An 18,380-nucleotide genomic window follows, 5' to 3' on the forward strand; every position below is an offset into this window, starting at 1 on the left:
TCTTCTCTCCTCTCTACACTCCTCCCTCCCTCAGCAAAATTCAAGCGTATRTGTGTCTCCAGAAACTGAATTACCACCTGTATCCTACGATCAGATTTATTTTTCTAATCTAATGTGTTTGTGTGGGGGGAGGGAGCTTGATAAGTAACTGGGGCTCTAAGACTGATGGTATAAACTAGTATGGTGGGTTAGATGAATGTTTGGCTCTGATCATGATTATTTGGTGAATTAACCTGAATAGAATCAAAGGCAATGTTCTGTAATTGCAGCAACTGTGTTAAACATCTTTAACAAGCTTTTCCTCCAGTGAAACTGTACCTTCTCTGCTGAGATGCATAAGCTGACCAAAATCTATTCCTGTTCACTTCAGTGCTAAAACGAAATGTTCATGTGAACCATCACTAATTGTTGGTGGGTCCACAGAATCTGGAAAGCACAAGGAATCATGAGAGAGATTGACATGGCTTCATATAGGTTGATCTAAACTGTGGTAATTAATTGTATTATTTGTATTTGATAGCAATTGGTAAAGGTGTTTATTACCCAGAGGACAGTAATAAGTGAACTCACCTTAAAGGCATATATGACTGTGCAGCTCACAAAGTTTACCACTGCATGCATGTCGGATGCCAAAATCTGTTACATCTCGTACTTAGCTATTGGATGAGACAAATGGATATACCCAAAGCAATTCTAGGTCCTGGAATGTGTGACAGCATTTTCATGAAAGGGAGTGCAGGAATCTGGAGGGGACAGGGGAACAACAGCAAAATTATCTTAATACCTGAACTGAATGCAGGGAGGATGGGAGGAGCAGACATAAATGTGTATRCATTCAGTTGACAGAAAGCTGAATGTGCAGGTGGCTAAAAATGAGGTGTACACCAACTGAATTTGTCACTTTGCAACTAGAGCACTCCCTCTCCTAAAAGCTGGGTTTATTCAAGGCGTGTGCTATCAAGACAGAGTTATGAAGGGCCATTTCATCACTGCTACACATGATCTGAACTATATACCAAAAGCAGCTGGGGCCAATGTGAGTTGCCTTAGTGAACTCTCAGCAGCATCCTCTTTCACTAAAAAATCTCTCTCGCTGTCTACCAGGAATATCCTGTTTTTAAGCACCATTGTTGCCCCTCAGTCAAGTTATAAGAGACTTCCTTATGTCCTACTTATGAAAGACAGATAATCAAACAGCACAGCCAGTTTCTTTTCTTAAGTATCTGTGTCAGTCTCCTATGGAATGATTTAGTTGGGAATTTACTCTTATTGGAGCATGGAGTTATTACTTCCACAGCTGTTGCTTTTTTCTTTTTTTTTAAAAAAAAAAAAAAGTCTCTGCCCTTCCCAGAATCTTGTGTAACAAAATTCATGCTAGCACAGCTTGTTTTCCCAAAGTGAACATGAGTTGAAAACTGCAAAGTGATATTGCTTTGACTTCTGGCATACCAGTGCTTGTGCAAGTGTGGTGGAAAGCGTATTTATTCGGTATAAATACCTTCACTGTCTAAAAGCTGTCTGATTTAAAGCAKCTACCATAAGTGCAGTTCTAAACTTGAAATTTGGAAGCTGAAATTCCCTTCTTATCACTGGCAAAAGTACATGCCTCTGGACTAAAAGCAAGGCTGATTTAGAGAGCTGAAGTTAAATGRTTAAAATTGACATGCTAGTGGAAGTCTGTCTGCCCTCATGCCCTCCCATGTAAAGATAGCCAGTTTTTATACCCCTGTACTCAGTTTTATCCTCTGCCTTCAATGATCCTATTAAAATGAAAACATTACTAAACCAAAGTTATTCTCTTGATTTTTTTTTTAACTTTTTCTTTTACCAAAAATAAACATATACAAGGCCTGTTAATTTCTATCTGCTAATGAGGAAGCAGTCACTTCACTGAATGGCTGGAAATGGGAGGGGAGGTAGCTGTCTGCTTGTTGCAGGTWATGACCATGTTTGTGCATGTATACTCACTCTCAGACTGAGGGATTTTTCTGCACCAATGTGTGCTTCTCTGGATTTAAGTTATATGCAAGGATAAGTTTATAACTTTTATTCAATTCATCATAAACCTTGAGCTTCAGAGTAAGCAACTCTTTACATGCTGAAACAACATTATTTAAAGTCTTCAGGTATTTGACTCTTATAGCTTATTCTGTTTCATTACACCTGGTTTTCCTGTCCTATTTTTTTCTAAAACCTTTTGGCATTCTCACTGCTACCATCACTCTATTTTATTAGACATCTGTGCTATGGCATTTATTTATTTATTTATTTATTGGGGGGGGGAGTTAGTAAACCACAAACACTTTAGTTCTGTTGTGTCAAAACTTAGATAATGAGCTTTGGGAGAAGATCATTGCTCTGCTTGCTTTCAACCATCCGTTCACAACCGTGACTTTTCTTAGAAATTTAAAAGATAAAGAAGTTCCCATCCTATCCCCRCTCCAGTCCTAACCTAAGTAAAAGAGTGAAACTGAGATGATACATGGCTGAGCTCACTTGTGGAGCTATAGATTTCTTGCATTGTCAACCATCTCTTAAGCAAATTGACAGTTWTTCTATTCCATTCTGTTGCTATGTGGTCCATCCACTCTTTGGTTCTGGTTGCTCTTGATGCCTGTAAATGCCTTCATGGGATGAGAGGTGTTGGACTCCAGCATTCATGGAGGAAGAGTGATAAGTTAGATGTTAAAGAAGCACCAATATGAGTATGTGGAGGTTCTGCATTAATGATTATAGCTTTGTGAACGAAATCTAAGTAATCAGACCATGATGCTGAAAATAACTTTATATGTACCTTAATGTCTACTGTTCCTGCACATTGTATTTTGAAGTGTTTTGTCAGAATGATAGAAATAATTACACTTGTAAGCATTCAAGTGTTGTGCTTGTGATGCAGTATTTTACAACTGGCTTGCCCTTCTTAGATCTTAAAGAAGTTCTATTTCTTGGCCACGTATGTCATGCTTACACTGGAGTTGCTGCTTATTGAATCTTCTCATATAGCTCTGGCAGGTACTAGGAAAATGCTTGACTGACAATAGTAGAAGAGGAGAAATTGAAAGACTAGAAGAAACTTTTCTCAATTCAGAGCTTTTCTTCTGCATTGCTGTCAAACTGCAAAGCTTCCATTTAGTGTTAAGCCTAATAGATGTGTCCTATTAAAGTATTATTCAGAAAATGTTTGGCAAAGGCTTAAAAATAACCCTTTTTCACATGTTACACTTGACTATGACATGGTTTTAGGCAGTATTTGTAAATTTAGCACAATGATGGTGTTAAGCGTCATTGTATTAAGCATCCCTTCCAAGCTGATTAATACTGGTCTCAACTTTTAACCAGCGGTTTGTGATATGTTACTCTTTGCCTCACTTCTGTTTGATTCTCTATGTAGGCATTGGACATGATTTACCACTACGARAGAATAATTCTAGATGATTTGGAGATTATTACATCTGGAATACCTCCATTTTGAGGATTCTTTTCTTTTAAAAGAAAACTAGAAAGGAAGCTTGTGAAATAATCTTTAAAATTTAGCAGTGGTAGGTGCTCATGACTACCTAATAGCGTTTAGTTTTTCGTAATGTTCTAAAAGGCTGTTCAAATACGGTTTATCCCATTTAGTTATTTTTAGCAGGAAAATGTCAACACTAAGTATTCCACATTTTTTAAGCTTAGTATGTGTGTGTATGTATATACACACACACACACACACACACACACACATACACACACACACACATATATATATATATATATATATATATAAAAGCTTCTATGTAGTTGATCATATATCCATATCTACAACTGCTAACTGGACACTGGATTTTTCAAAAGCTTTAAAGGAGGGGAGAGGGAATACAATTTTGCTTTCACCAAGGCAGTTTTACTAACATATATGAGTGTTTTGTTTTTTTGGTTTTTTTGTTTTTTTTTTTCCTAGCAACTCACCTTCTCAGCAGAGTTGGTGCTTGTAACTGGAGTAGAAGACTGTGCTAAGCCCTCTGCATAATCACATTCCTGTCTATCTTCTCTGCCTGCAGGTATGAAGTTATGACACAGACTTTTCAAGTAAGAATTTCCCTTCTCCCTTCTAAAAGTGTTCTCCCTTCTAAAAGTGTTTGGACATAGAGCATGAAAAGAAAAATCCCATAAATATGTATGAAATATATAAATGACCATCATGTATATATGTATGGCCCCTCCAGGTGTGACAGGTGACCCAAGAGTAACTTGCTACCAGGGAACGTGCCTTCTGTGGGAAGAGGCTCTTCAGATGTCTGACTCTGCTAGTTGTCAGACCTACTTGGGCAGCAGCACTCTGCCTGTAACATCTGATTGACTTGCAGATCCAATGAGCAGCCGTGGCTGGCACATGAAGGCAGGAGAGGAGAAAGAGCTCTTGCTAAAGTGAAAAYAGGAGAACTGCAAGTCCAGCTATAGGAAAGTTAATTACATAATGTCATACCAAAGACTGGCTAAATTTGGTATTAGGGATGTAGCAATCTAGCTCAATTAAACTTTACCAGCTAGCATGAAATCACATTGCATACATGCTGTATGTGTCCATGGCCCTGGGTGCGTGCCCTGTGCTTGAAGCTTGTTCTGCCATGTTTGTTGTCATATGAGTTCCAGAACGAGTTTTGGGATTGTATGCTGCAGCTGCCTCTCTGAYTATGCTATAGATGTGTTCTGAGCAGGGGACTTTGATCTTTCTCACTGATTTGACAGAGTTCTTGACTGGGGAGTCTTTACTCCCTTTAGGGAGAGGGATACCTTATTTCTTCTTCAAATAATATTTGCAGAAGTACTATGACTGTGTTTAAAAAAAAATGCAGTGCAACTATTTTCTGTTCTTAACATGAATATACATATAAAACATAGTGCTCAGTTTAAGGAAGCATCTTCAGCTTGGAAGCTGGTTCTTGACAGGAAAAAATATCATCTGCTACTGTTAGGTTTCCTTGACMTCTCTTCTCAGACTTTGCCAATGTTGCTAATTTTTGGTGTGTTGAAAAGAGTTTTGAATTACATACTATAAAAAAAAAGTAGTGTTATATTATGCATTTTTGCAACTTTTCCYATAATTTTATTTTCAAAACTTCTATTTCAGGATACAACTAACTTGTGAAGTAAGTGGGGTAAACACTCTTCAAATGTGTGTGGAGCTTATGAATTGAATGCGGCTTTTTCCTCTACATTGCCACAGTGTCCWGGGCCTTGCTTTAAAGTTAAACTGTGGTGTGTGTATGTGTGCATGTGTACRTATATATTTATATATTTAAATGGTAGGTTACTATATCTGCCACAYCCCTTTTTTATGTATAGCATAGTATTGTGCTGCAAACAGAGTATTTTGTAGTAGCATTCTGTTCATGATTCAAGGAGCTGTTGAACCAGTATAATTACACAGAATATAGTGAAATTCTTTGGCCAATTACTGAAAAGATAGATGCACAGAATTAACACATTAGACGAACGGAAGTAGAGACAGACATAAATGTATAGCAGCTTTTTGTTTGCCTGTGTATTTTTATATCATAGAATCAGTAAGGTTGGAAGGGACYTCTGCAGATCATCTAGTCCAACCTCCCTGCTCAAGCAGGGTCACCTAGAGCATCTTAGACAGGGCTGCATCCACGCGGGCCTTGAATATCTCCGGAGAAGGAGACTCCACAACCTCTCTGGGCAGCCTCTTCGAGTGCTTTGTCACTCTCACAGTGAAGAAATTCCCCTTCACGTTCAGGCAGAACTTSCTGTGCTTCAGGTTTTGTGTCCTGTCAYGTGGCACTACTGAAAAGAGTYTGKYCCCATCCCCTTGACACCCTCCTTTCAGGAACTTATACATGTTGATAAGATCCCCCCTCAGTCTTCTCTTCCCCAGGCTRAAGAGGCCCAGCTCTCACAGCYGTTCCTCATAGGGCAGATGCTCCAGCCTTCTGATCATCTTTGTAGCCCTACGCTGGACTCTCTCCAGTAGCTCCATGTCTSTCTYTTATTGGGGAGCCCAGAATTGGACACAGTAGTCGAGWTGTGGCCTCCCCAGGGCTGAGTAGAGGGGCAGGATCACYTCCCTCSACCTGCTGSCAACACTCTTCCTGATGCGCCCCGGGAGACCATTGGCCTTCTGGCCACAAGGGCACATTGCTGGCTCATGTATATTATATAAATATAAAATATGTATGTATAAATGTGTGTATGGATGTATATAAGCCTACATATGTGCTTGCATACACGTGTAACTGTATACACACTCTACTCCAAGAGAGTGCCCCTCCCCCCCATATATATTGTATATATGTGTATCTGTGTGTATACCTAGTGCTTAMTTCAAAAGGTGTGTACACACACAYGCGCACACACAGTTTTTCTTGGAGGCTAGCTTTAGACTGACACTGTCTTAAGTTGTCTTGCGCATGGAGGTTTTTYGTCTGTTCATTAAAGGAATTTGTCCCATGTTATAATCTTTTATATGAATCAGTCTTAAAACAGACAGCTCTGGAGCGTGATCTGCTGCCACAACCTACACAACGTATTCTTGATGAAGAATGTTTCTGTGTAGTAGATTAGTACCAGCAATGAAGATAATTGCATTGAGTGAACCAGCATGCGGTGTTTATGAAAATGAGTCTCTTTTATTTATTTATTTTTTTCCAGGTCACATTTAGCCAGATCGTATATGTATGTTTACCTGCAACTTCAGGAAACTGAGAAGGTGATAGTATTGAATCATGTTTTCTTTTGTCAAGTTAAAAATATYTAAGTACATGTTGTGACTACTACTTAAGTAAATTCCTCTTGGTAGAGCAAGTCTAGAACTGCAGGTGCAAGTTAGGACTGAGCTATCTCTCTTTTGGACTGCATAATGTAGGTGAATAAGACAGAAGCCTACAGTTACAAACGAAATTAAGATGATGTATGGAGTTTGCTTTATTTGTTCTTGCACACAAGAATCAGAGGACGTGAAATGAGGCTCATAGGAACCTACTTCAGAACAAACAAAAGTAGATAATTCTTCACACTACAGGCAGTAAGTCTGTGGAGCTCTTTGCCAAGGAGCTATGGAGAGCAGAAGAGAAAGCCATCTGAGGCAAGTAAATAAATAGAAGTCACATCTGCAAGTYTCCAAGCCAAAGTAGTGGGAAGCCAGCAGCACATTCTGGAGAACTATGAAGTATTCTTGCTGTGTTATTGTTCTTTTCTAGGTATCAACCTTTGACTCCTTGTTTGTCATATTTTTGCTGGTTACTGGTTAGGAATTTTACTGTCTAATTTCTTGTCCTCTGGTTTATCGAGGCAAGGTCTCAGCCTTTGCCACAGCATTTTTCAAAGTTGCTGGTTCCTGTCCTATGCTCTYCTGAGGGAGGACTACACTTCCAGTTTATGCTGTTCCTTCATGCAGTTCGCGTAAGACAATTCGCTCCCTTGTGCTGAGGCTTTCTAGTGATGCAAACAGTTGTTATCTTTTGAATGTTGTAGTCAGATTGTACATTTGTTTTCTGCTTTCTAGCTGAAATAAGTTGCTGCTAGTCAGAAAAAAATGTTTCCTATCGCTTTGTATAGGCCGTAACTTTTTTTTTTAATAGCTTCAGATCATGAAAATCTTAGAAAATCATCTTCAAAGGTGAGTGGTTTCCTTATCAGGGCTTCACAAAAATCTGCCTTGCAAAGCTGGTACCAGTGACCTTCTTGCAGAATGACTAATCTCTTTTGGAAATGGTTAATGGGCTGGATGAACATTTGGTCTTGGTCCAGTGTGCCTGTTTTTATGATCTTTGGGTACTGTAGTTCTGTAGTTCTCTAAGTTCTTTACAGCTTTGCAAGGAAGTGGTTCAAGACAAGGTCTCTACTGTGAACAGTAGGTGGTCTAAGACCTCTGTGCTTCTCTGTAAGTTTTTTGCTTGTGAGTTAGAATTTCAGTCATATGTTTAGCTGATTTCAAGAGAGAATGGTGCTTTTTTCTGTTTGAGAAACTTTTTTTTCCTCTTCTACAACCTAACCTCTAAATATGAAAAGTGGACGAAAAAAATAACTTTGCAAATTATACATATATGGTTTTTAAAATTCATTTCAGCTCTAATAGGTCTCTAAACTGATTTAAGTCACTAAGATTCTAAAACATAGTTGTCAAAACCTTTGTTTTGAGTGGCACTTCAGAGACTTTCACCTATAGCATGCTGCTTGTTCATTTGAGTAGTGATTCTTTACTTGCTCAGGAGCCTGCTCTTTGAATTGGCAGTGCAAGTTTCTTGAACAGCCTTTTCATTTCCTTTTCCATGACCTGCAGAAGTTCTGTACCTGGTTATCCACTGTATGTGACCTCCCAATGCAGAAAGGGAGATGTTACATTCTCTTGCGACCCTTGGGAAGAAACAAAGCAGGTGATGTGACATCACCAAATGAGCATTCAGACTTCACCTATATCTGCTGATTAACTGCTGGAGTGTTTGAGGGCCTGTGTTGTGTGGAAGTACGTGAAGTAGATGTCTCAGACCCTTCTGAATTGAGAGGTGCTTTTCTTACTGGCTGGACTCCTACGCAGGTGTAGGCACATCTAGAGCCATATTGCTATGTAAGCAGGGTGGAATTTTGCTTTCATTTGAAAGAGCCAGGTCATGAGCTAGAAGATATTCCACTGCAATGTAAGGAGCATGTCACCACACTGTTGTTGTTTTTGGTTTTTTTTCTTCCTATCTGCTGATGTTATTTGTGAAAGGACTGAAGAAATGAGGTAAGTTATCAGGTATTCCAGAAGGATGTCTGGTTCAGAGAGCTTTTCTGACATTGCAGAAAGTTCTGGTTGATGTGAGAAATAATCTTAAAGAAAAATGTGCTGTCTCAAATTTTCCTTGCTTCTCTTACATGTCTCAACTTGGAATGTATACATCATTCTCATCCTGGTTGTGGATTGASTCAGTACAGAAAAGGAAAAACTGAGATTGGTTTTGACAATGCTATCAGTCCAATTCTTGAATTTTGCATTATTCTTTGGATTACAAGAAATGCTTTTCATTTCTTGACTCACTATTTCCCCACCCTGCCTCCAGCCAGGCAGGATACAATGAACCTTTTGTTTCCTCAGTAAGTGTTGCAGCTTTTCAATGACCTTGTGCTTGTTCACCTTGGTGAGATAGCGTAGTTGAGGTTGAAGATATCATGATATACGCATCTGCTTTTTCCCCCCCTTTTCTTCACTTCTTCACTTTCTTATTACTTATAGCCTCTTCTTTTCCAATTTAAGGATTTTTCTCTTTCTTGTCCTGCATACATTTGTCTTTATGTGAAGCTCAGAGGTTGTATATGTGCACCTAAATAGTTTGTTTACATTAGTGGCTCCTGGCCTTCAAACCCTGTGGGGCATTTAAAGCTGAATAATATGACCACGTTTCTGAGGAAATATGCTAGATTTGCAATAAAACGTTTCGGCCAGTAGTTTTTCAGAATTGGGATTCATCACTTTCTTGCAAACCATGGGCAAAATGGAAACAATGCAAGTCAAGACAGTGTGTTGGGAACAAGGACAGAAGTACAGAAGTCCACTATCTCGGTAGACTTTCTTTTCTAGACGAAAAGAAAAAAAAAAGATTTTTTTTTTTAAAAAAAAAAAAACTCACTCTTTCGAACAAAACAAAAAACATTCCAACTTTTTTGTTTCGGTCCAAGTTATCCCTTCAATCTCAACTATTAGTAGGGAGGGGAAGGATTAAACTGCSAGAACTTACTGTATTATATTTCTCACTTGAGAGATCAGTAGTGAGCACATTTCTAGTTACAAAGGATACAGTTCAAACTCTGTCCATTGCTGGAGGTCATATGAATCCACATTTCCACCACAGACAGACTACAGGGATTTTGAAGATGGATCTCCTCAGTTTGGTACATTGAGACAGTTTGCTTCTGTCACATGACTGACTGATCTCTGGGAGACTGCTGCAGGTCTGGTTCCTGCTGCAGCAAGCASTTTGTGCAGATGAAACAGGAGGCTGCTTGGAATGATTTTACTCAAAATCCTGTAACCCTGATGATTAGGATGTTTTTTGGGGGGCATGGGGGATCTTATCTCATGTTTCTGGATAAGGATCCTTAAACCAGGAGCTGGCAAAGGAGTAGTATATGCACCTGTGCACTTAGGATATTTCACTGAACAAAAAAAGTCTAATGCTAGCACAGTTGTTTGTTCTGAAGTCGTAACATAATMTAAGAGACTTCATTAAAACTTTTATTTCAGTTTTGCTCTGATTTAGAGTAAGGTCTTATTTTAAAGATATTCAAAGCCAAATTCTTGCTTCTGAAAAGCATTACATGCACTTAATTTTCCCCTGTGAATCTATTAGTATTTACAAAGTTGAGCCTGTRTTCAAGCCTCTTTAGGCTCAGGGCTCCATCTTTCTATTCATGAGTWGAAAAATAGTATCTTGTAAACCATGATGGTGATCTCCATAGATTATGCAGTAAGCATTGGGAAGTCATCTCTATGGGAATGAGAAAGCAATTCTGATTCAAAGAATGGCTGAACCAATTTCTTTTTGTGCCTAGGGCAGAGGGAAGGAAAGGCTTCCCAATATACTGAGAATCCCCTGTGTTTCGTGCATAGGTTTGTATGGCTGCTTGTAATCCTTGGTTTGCTTATTAGACACTTACTGAATRTCTGTTGTGCAAGTACTTGGTTTCTCCTATTAGAAGAGTTGAAACACCTGATCAGTTCAAGGGCTTTCCTGATGGAAACTGTACTAGTAAATGTAATGGTGTGCTAAAGTGACAGTGACTGATGACTCTTGCATGCAAGAATGAGCTTAATCTAAGTGAATGTTCAAAGAGAAAATAAATGAATGTGTGTTTGGTCACCATATTCAAGAACCTTACTTGCAAAGTACAAATTCCAACACTGTTATCTCCTTAATAACTCTACTTAATTTATGGAAAGGATAGCTATGATAGTACTTGAAGAGCGAATATTGTTAATGCCTTCYTTATAAAACAAAATTATTTAAGTTATTGGCTCTAGTTGAATAATTATATAAACATCAGAAGACTTTCATAATTGGAAATAGCTGTAAGGCAGCTGAAATGTGTTGTACTACTGAGGGTCATGCAGATTTCAGGAAGAAGTTTATTTYAAATATCCTTAGAAATACTTCAAAATAGTAAATAAATGGAAAAAGACATTTTGATACAGAAACAGAAGCTTTCTTCTAACAACTTAGTGTGGCAATTGATATGACCTTGGCATTTTGGTGTAACCAATGATACCATTTCTTCAGATAAGACCTCTTGGAAAAATGAGGATTGTTAAGTTATTGGGAGGTGGGAAATAATGCAGCAATGGCTTATTTCCTAGTTAGCTATAAAAAGAGATGTCTGCAGCATGGGTGGCTTGTGCTTTTCTTCGCCTCCACAGGACAGCACTCTTCACTACTTTGAGGTAAAAGTCGTGGCTTAAAAGTGAATTCAAGAGCTATTAGGTAAACTAAACTAAGAGAGATAGTATAAGTTTGTGATGTGGCTTGGTTCGCTACTTGTACTCTTCCTCATACACTGTGTAGTCRTCTTCAGTACCTGAGCCATGTTAAAGTGAAGCATTGAATGTACTTCTCCATTGGCTGAAAGCAATCTATCAATACATGTCTAAAGCATGCTTAAATTATGTTCTACTATGCCATATGTCAACAGATGCGTTTACCAGTGTCGTGCAGATCAGTATGCTTTTGCATGCTCTCACTCACATTCCTATTTCAGGTACATGTAGAAAGGGCAAGTTGGAGGTAAAAATAAATGTACAAGGCAGTACAGACCCTCAAGCTACATGTGTTGTGCCAAAATGCTTTGCAAATTTGTTATGTATCTTTATATGCCTGTTAAAAAGGTTGTTTCACCCACATGAGAAATATMATTTTTAAAATGTAGTGTTACCACAGATTTTCAGAGTGGCTTTTGTAATTTGGTTATTGATTCTGAAAAATAGCATAATATGGGAGTCTTTATCAGATGGAGAAAGTCAAAAGTCTTTGCCAACTACTTATAACATGTGTACTATCCAATTCCCTCCTCTACATACACTTTGCTTTTTTGTAGAATTGTAGAAAAATTGATTGGAAGGGTCCTCTGGAAGTCATCTACTACAACATCCTGCTCRAACAGTGACTAACACTGTATAAAGTCAGCTGTGGATTTGGCCTGACCAAGTTCTTCAAAATGTCTAAGGGCAGAAATTTCAAWGTCACCTGGGTAACTTGTTGCAGTGCTGCATTTCCCTCCTAGCCAAGAACTTTTTCCTGACGTGTTTTGAATCTCCATGCTATCCCATGTCTTCACAGTTCTTTGAATGTTGATTGGAACACTCTGTTCTAGCATTCTGGGTTTTTATTGTAGTTAACACCTCCCTGATTTCCTTAAACCGTTTTCCTTGCATAGGTTTTTGAAGGAGTGGGGGGGAGACTTTTTTGCCATCTTCACAGTCAAAAGTACTTAATAGTTTCTTCCTTGAAGCATAGCTTTGCAAAATGTAAAACTTGCTGTGAATGCAGAAGAYCACTGGAAAAGTAACTTATAAGTAGCAGTAGTTTCTATCTCAACATCTTGTGTGGTCTGAGATAGATAAAGATAGGATTTTTGTGAGTAATTCCATGAAACTTTCCATTTTCAATTTCATACTGGCTATAAAAATCTTRCCCTGTGTGCAGCTGATGTGAAAGCTGTGATTGAACTGGAAGGAGAACTTTACCTAGAAAAATAGAGGCGGTAATGCAATTTTTACAGTAGAATCTCAAATGACTTTCCTGGAAGATGTATCAAAAGTTGATACAGAGTTGCTTAAAATTATCAACTTTTCTTCTCGGCTTCAGTCCTAGTAACCTGTTAAAGAAATGCTTTACAGGGAATGAAAATGGAGGTTTTTAAATAATWTGCAAAGTGACTTATGTCATATTCTATCACAAATGCTTTAAATTCCCTTTTTGCTGTGACATGCAAAGTCTGTTCTGTTGATTGATGGGTTCAATTTAGAATTACCAAATTTTGTTCCTGATCTCAGAAAAGTGAGAAGTACTATTTCATTAAAAGAATGAAAGGCTTAGGGAAAAATCTAAAAAAACTTTGCAGCAAGTCCTGTGAGTTTGGATTTCATGATTCTAGTTAAGTCTTTGTATTCTAATTGTGTGTGTGTAATTCTCTTCTCTTCCCTTGACTTTGTGGAGTGAGTTGTTTTTTTCCTTCACACAGATCAGTGGCGTGTATGGCATTGGTGAAATGTGTTCCTGAGCTGCAGTAGACATCTATGCAGGGAATTAAATGGTTATCACAGAATCAGTAAGGTTGGAAGGGACCTCTGGAGATCATCTAGTCCAACCCCCCTSCTCAAGCAGGGTCACCTAGAGCCCATTAGACAGGGCTGCATCCAGGCGGGCTTTGAATATCTCCAGAGAAGGAGACTCCACAACCTCTCTGGGCAACCTGGTCCAGTGCTCCRTCACTCTCACAGTGAAGAAATTCCCCCTCATGTTCAGGTGGAACTTCCTGTGGTTCAGTTTGTGCCCATTGCTTCTTGTCCTGTCACATGGGACAACTGAAGAGTTTGCCAGAGAGTTTAAATCATAGAATCAGTAAGGTTGGAAGGGACCTCTGGAGATCACCTAGTCCAACCTCCCTGCTCAGCAGGGTCACCTAGACCATATTAGACAGGGTTGCATCCAGGCGGGCCTTGAAGATCTCCAGAGAAGGAGACTCAGTGCTCTGTTACTCTCACAGTGAAAATTTCCCCCTCWCATTCAGGCGGAACTTCCTGTGGTTCAGTTTGTGCCCATTGCTTCTTGTCCTGTCACGTGGCACTACTGAAAAGAGTCCGGCCCCATCCCCTTGACACCCTCCTTTCAGGTACTTATACATGTTGATAAGATCCCCCCTCAGTCTTCTCTTCCCCAGGCTGAAGATGCCTAGCTCTCGCAGCCGTTCCTCAGAGGGCAGGTGCTCCAGCCCTCTGACCATCTTCATAGCCCTACGCTGGACTCTCTCCAGTAGCTCCATGTCTCTCTYKTATTGGGGAGCCCAGAACTGGACACAGTACTCAAGATGAGGTCTCTGCAGGGCTGAGTGGAGGGGCAGGATCACCTCCCTCAAGTTGCTGGCAACACTCTTCCTGATGCACCCCTAGGATACCATTGGCCTTCCTGGCCACAGGGGCACATTGCTGGCTCATGGTCAACYTGTCATCCACCAGCACTCCCAGGTCCTTCCCTGCAGAGCTGCTCTCCAGCAGGTCAGCCCCCAGCCTGTACTGGTGCCTAGGGTTATTTCTCCCTAGGTGCAGGACTCTGCCCTTGCCCTTGTTGAACCTCAGGAGGTTCCTCTCCCCCCATCTCTCCAGCCTGTCCAGATTGCTCTGTTTGGCAGCACAGCTCTCAGGTGTGTCAGCCACTCCTCCCAGCTTGGGATCATCAGCAGACTTGCTGAGGAGGCACTCTTTCCCTTCATCCAAGTCATTGATGAAGAAGTTGAACAGGATGGGACCCAGTACTGAGCCCTGGGGAACTCCACTAGCTACAGGCCTCCAGCTAGACTCCGTACCACCTTTCAACCAGTTCTCAAGCCACCTCACTGTCCACTTGTCTAACCCACACTTCCTGAGCTTGCCTAGGAGGATGTTATGGGAGACAGTGTCAAAAGCCTTGCTGAAGTCAAGGTACACAACGACCACCACTCTTCCCTCATCTACCCAGCCAGTCATTCCATCCTAGAAGGCTATCAGATTGGTTAAGCATGATTTCCCATGGGTGAATCCATGCTGACTACTCCTGATCACCTTCTTTTCCTCCGTATGTCTAGAGATGACATCCAGAATGAGCTGTTCCATCACCTTTCCAGGGATGGAGATGAGGCTGACTGGCCTGTAGTTGCCTGGGTCCTCTTTCTTGCCCTTCTTGAMGACTGGAGTGACATTGGCTTTCTTCCAGTCCTCAGGCACCTCTCCAGCTCTCCAGGACCTTTCAAAGATGACGGAGAGCGGCTTGACAACAACATCTGCCAGCTCCCTCAGTACCCGTGGGTGCATCCMATCAGGGCCCATGGATTTGTGGATGTCAAGCTTGCCCAGAAGCTCTCTAATCCTATCCTCCTCAACCAAGGGAAAGTCTTCCTTTCTCCAGACCTTCTCTCTTGTTTCCAGGTTCCAGGATTCATGAGGGCTGCCCTTAGCAGTGAAGGCTGAAGCAAAGAAGGCATTCAGTAATTCTGCCTTCTCTGTATTCCTCATCACCAGGGTCCCCACTCCATTCAGTAGCGGRCCCACATTTTCCMCAGTCYTCTTGCTACTGAKGTATTTGAGGAAGCCCTTCTTGTTGTCCTTAACATTATGTAGGCATGTGATAGCGTATATTAATGGCAAAACTTTTTCCGAGGTATACTAGTAACAGCTTACCTTTATGGAAATATAGTGCTAAACTGTAGGTTTAGCAGTGTATTTGTCTTTATGTGCTTGGGCAAGCTGTTTTGAGACTGAATTCACTAGTTCAGTACTAGTAGTTTGAGTGCTGCAGTGTTCACTTGACAGGTTTGGTTGGCTTTCACTATATTCATTTCACTTCTTGACAAAACTTGCGTGTCCCTAAATACTTCATCCCACATTCTAAGCCAGCTGACATTTGACTTTTGGCCTACTTGGATTAATTCCTCTAGTAAGACAGAGGATGTTGTTCCTTTTTGACAGTTTAGATGATATATACCATTGGCAGTGAGATATGCTAAAGTGAATTTGAATTGAATTAGGGTTTCCTATCTCTAATCTTTACATTGTGTTCTAGTGCTTTGCTTTTTATTTAGCTTTCCTCTGCAGTAAGGGGCAAATACTTGTGTGTAATTAGTAATTACAGCCTGTTAGTTGATATTTTTCTTCTAGGAGCCATGTAAGTGATTTTGGTGGTGGTTTTTCTGGAGGGGTGGATGGGGTTTCTGTTTTGGTTTGGGTTGGGGGGAAAGTTTCTTTTTGTTTGGTTGGGGGGTTGTTTGTTGTTGTTGTTTATTTGTTTGGGTTTTTTGCGTGGGTGAGGAGGCTACCTAATATTAAGACTATAGGCTGACCACTGCAAGAGACTACATGTAGTCTGTATTCAGGAGTAGCCTTAGGCTACACCTTATTGCCTTAGGGCAATTTAACAGTCTTGGTGCCTAAAGTTCAAGGCACAATTTAACTAGTGCAGTTTTAGTCTCTCTTCATATGTTCTTGCAGTGAGCTGGCACTGATGTTGCAGGACGTAAGTAGGTTAAGAAAGTTCTGCACAGATCTTATAAGCTATGTTAACAAAAATTTCTTCATGCTGAGCTATTTCAGAGAYTTTAAGATGAACCACTTGTCTTTCAGCAAGTGCAGAAATGATACAATTTTACTGTGGACTGCTGCAGTTTGGGAATGTGAGTGCTTCCTACTGCTGTTTGAACCAAAGCAATACCCTTGGCATTTCTGTCTGATGGGCAGCTTCAAGGTTAGAACTAACCATAGATTAGATAACTAGGGTTGGGCTACAAGGCTAAGTCCTCTTTCACTAAGAATGTGAAGGGCAACTTGACCTCTGACAAATCATTAAAAAAAAAAAAAAAATCTGGGGTCTGAATATAAACTACCAATTATACTATACTGAGCTGTAGTGTTAGGAGCTACATTTCTTCTCATCTTGCAACATCACAAGGAGAAGTGTCAGCAGAAGCAAGAAATCCTAATAGCTATCTGTTAACAAAACAGAACCAAACGTTTAGCTGTTCGCGCTGCTCCCTGGCTGCTGAAACTGGAATTTAATAACAGGAATTTAATCTTGGTGATTATTCATTTGAGCTCTTAATAAGCCTTCACCCTTATTTGATCCACAATTTAAAAGGTGCTTCAAGTAAGGTAAACATTGACTTTTTATTGAATTCTGTGGTCCATATGCATGTGTTTGTTATTAAGCTATCCTTGTATGTTGGCAGGCAACAAGAAAAAGTTGTAGTAATTTAGAGTTGAAGGAACCTTTGAGGTTGGACTAAATGATGTAGCATTTCTCAAAAGTGTGTCCTAAAGTGAGATTGATGCACTATTTTGCTTTGGAGTGTTTTCTCTTTCAAATTTGCTGTTCCTATGGTATATCAAAACATCAAAAATTTAAAAAATTCTCAATGAATTAAATTCTTAGTTGAATGTTCAATGTGAGGTTATGTCTGTTCTCAGGTTGCTTTTTTTCCTCTCTTGGGTTAGTGCTTTCAGAATGTTAAATAATTGGGTTTTGTATAGAAATATAATTTTAACTTTCATTGAATAACTCACGCAGATATACATCTGATCATGAATTATTCATGATGATATCATACAGGAGACCCTGGTGCACACTGTTCTCTCTGTGCTTTGGCAAAACATATGTTATTTTTAGGATCCTGAGTTCTGATATTTGCAGTCAGTACTGTGTGTGTATTTTTACAAAAAGGCTGTTTAAGGCAAAGTGTKTAAGTAGTGTTAGGAACTGAAAGTTTTTCATACCATGATAATAACCCTAATTACTAGGTTTACAGAGTTAAGATCCTCCTTTTTTTCAAGAGTCCTATGTACATTGCTTTCTTGGCCRTGTAAAGAATGAGGGCAAGAAAGAGCCCTCATCTAACACAGCTACTTGTCTACGAAGAAGAGATGGGATTTGAGGTGCTTCCAAAAAAGGAAGGTCTAGAATCCAGTTCTCCCACTTCCAGGATAAATTCTCTAAGCTACTGCATAGAATCTCCTCCTTGGGTCCAGTATTCAAACCCAAAGGAAAGAATTAAGTACTGGAATCCAGGAGAAGGACTCTGAGCCGGCAGTCTGCTCTATGTAGAACGGCTCCCTGAGCCCTGTACCTYGCCTAGCCTGACTGAAGAGTCTAAATGTGGAGGAGTGGTGTTCGGTTGGAGATGCAGCAGTCTCCTGCAGTTTGGGGCACTGTCACTGATCGCCTCTGCATGTTTATCTCTCTCTTTTCACTTCACTGACTAGGAGGCTTTGCTTCAGGCTCTATGAAGTCCATTCCTGGAGCCAAGAATGAACACGTACCAGTGGCTGGTAGTGCCTGCAAAGAAACCTTGTTCTTGCTCYGTCTTTACCACAGAACAAAATCCTACAGAGTTACTTCCAATTTTATGCTATTCGTTGTTGTCTAAAATACTACTTTCTAAAGCTTTCCTTGTCTGTTCTGGAAGTCAAAAGTAGTATTAGTTGCAGTTTGGTTTCAAGCCTGAAACTATACTGCTCAAATATCTGTTCTGACACTGTTAATCTAAAACTGCTTGTGCAGCTGTTTATGTTCTGATGCAAAGTTAAGAATTCATGCCCACATTTGCTTTTGCATTTATGACATATGTATGAGGTGAGATGGGAYGTTGAAGAAAGCATTAGAACT

The 18,380-nt window shown here is 40.0% G+C and overlaps 1 protein-coding gene across 2 annotated transcripts in view; it reads left to right on the forward strand.

Moving 5' to 3' along the window:
* The window catches only part of RASSF8 (Ras association domain family member 8), a 91,827-nt gene that overhangs the window by 38,910 nt on the left and 34,537 nt on the right, over positions 1-18,380 (forward strand). Inside the window, exon 2 of one of the 2 annotated variants that reach the window (XM_085324475.1) lies at positions 3,941-4,040. The exons of the other annotated variant lie outside the window; for it this stretch is intronic. The gene's annotated coding sequence lies outside the window, so the exon portion shown is untranslated. The remainder of the gene's footprint in view (positions 1-3,940; positions 4,041-18,380) is intronic. 2 annotated transcript variants of the gene reach the window in all.

This window comes from Rhea americana, unplaced genomic scaffold (genome assembly GCF_003343005.1).
Source record: "Rhea americana isolate MKP2758 unplaced genomic scaffold, rheAme1 scaffold_91, whole genome shotgun sequence".
In the NCBI taxonomy this organism is placed as follows: Eukaryota; Metazoa; Chordata; class Aves; order Rheiformes; family Rheidae; genus Rhea; species Rhea americana.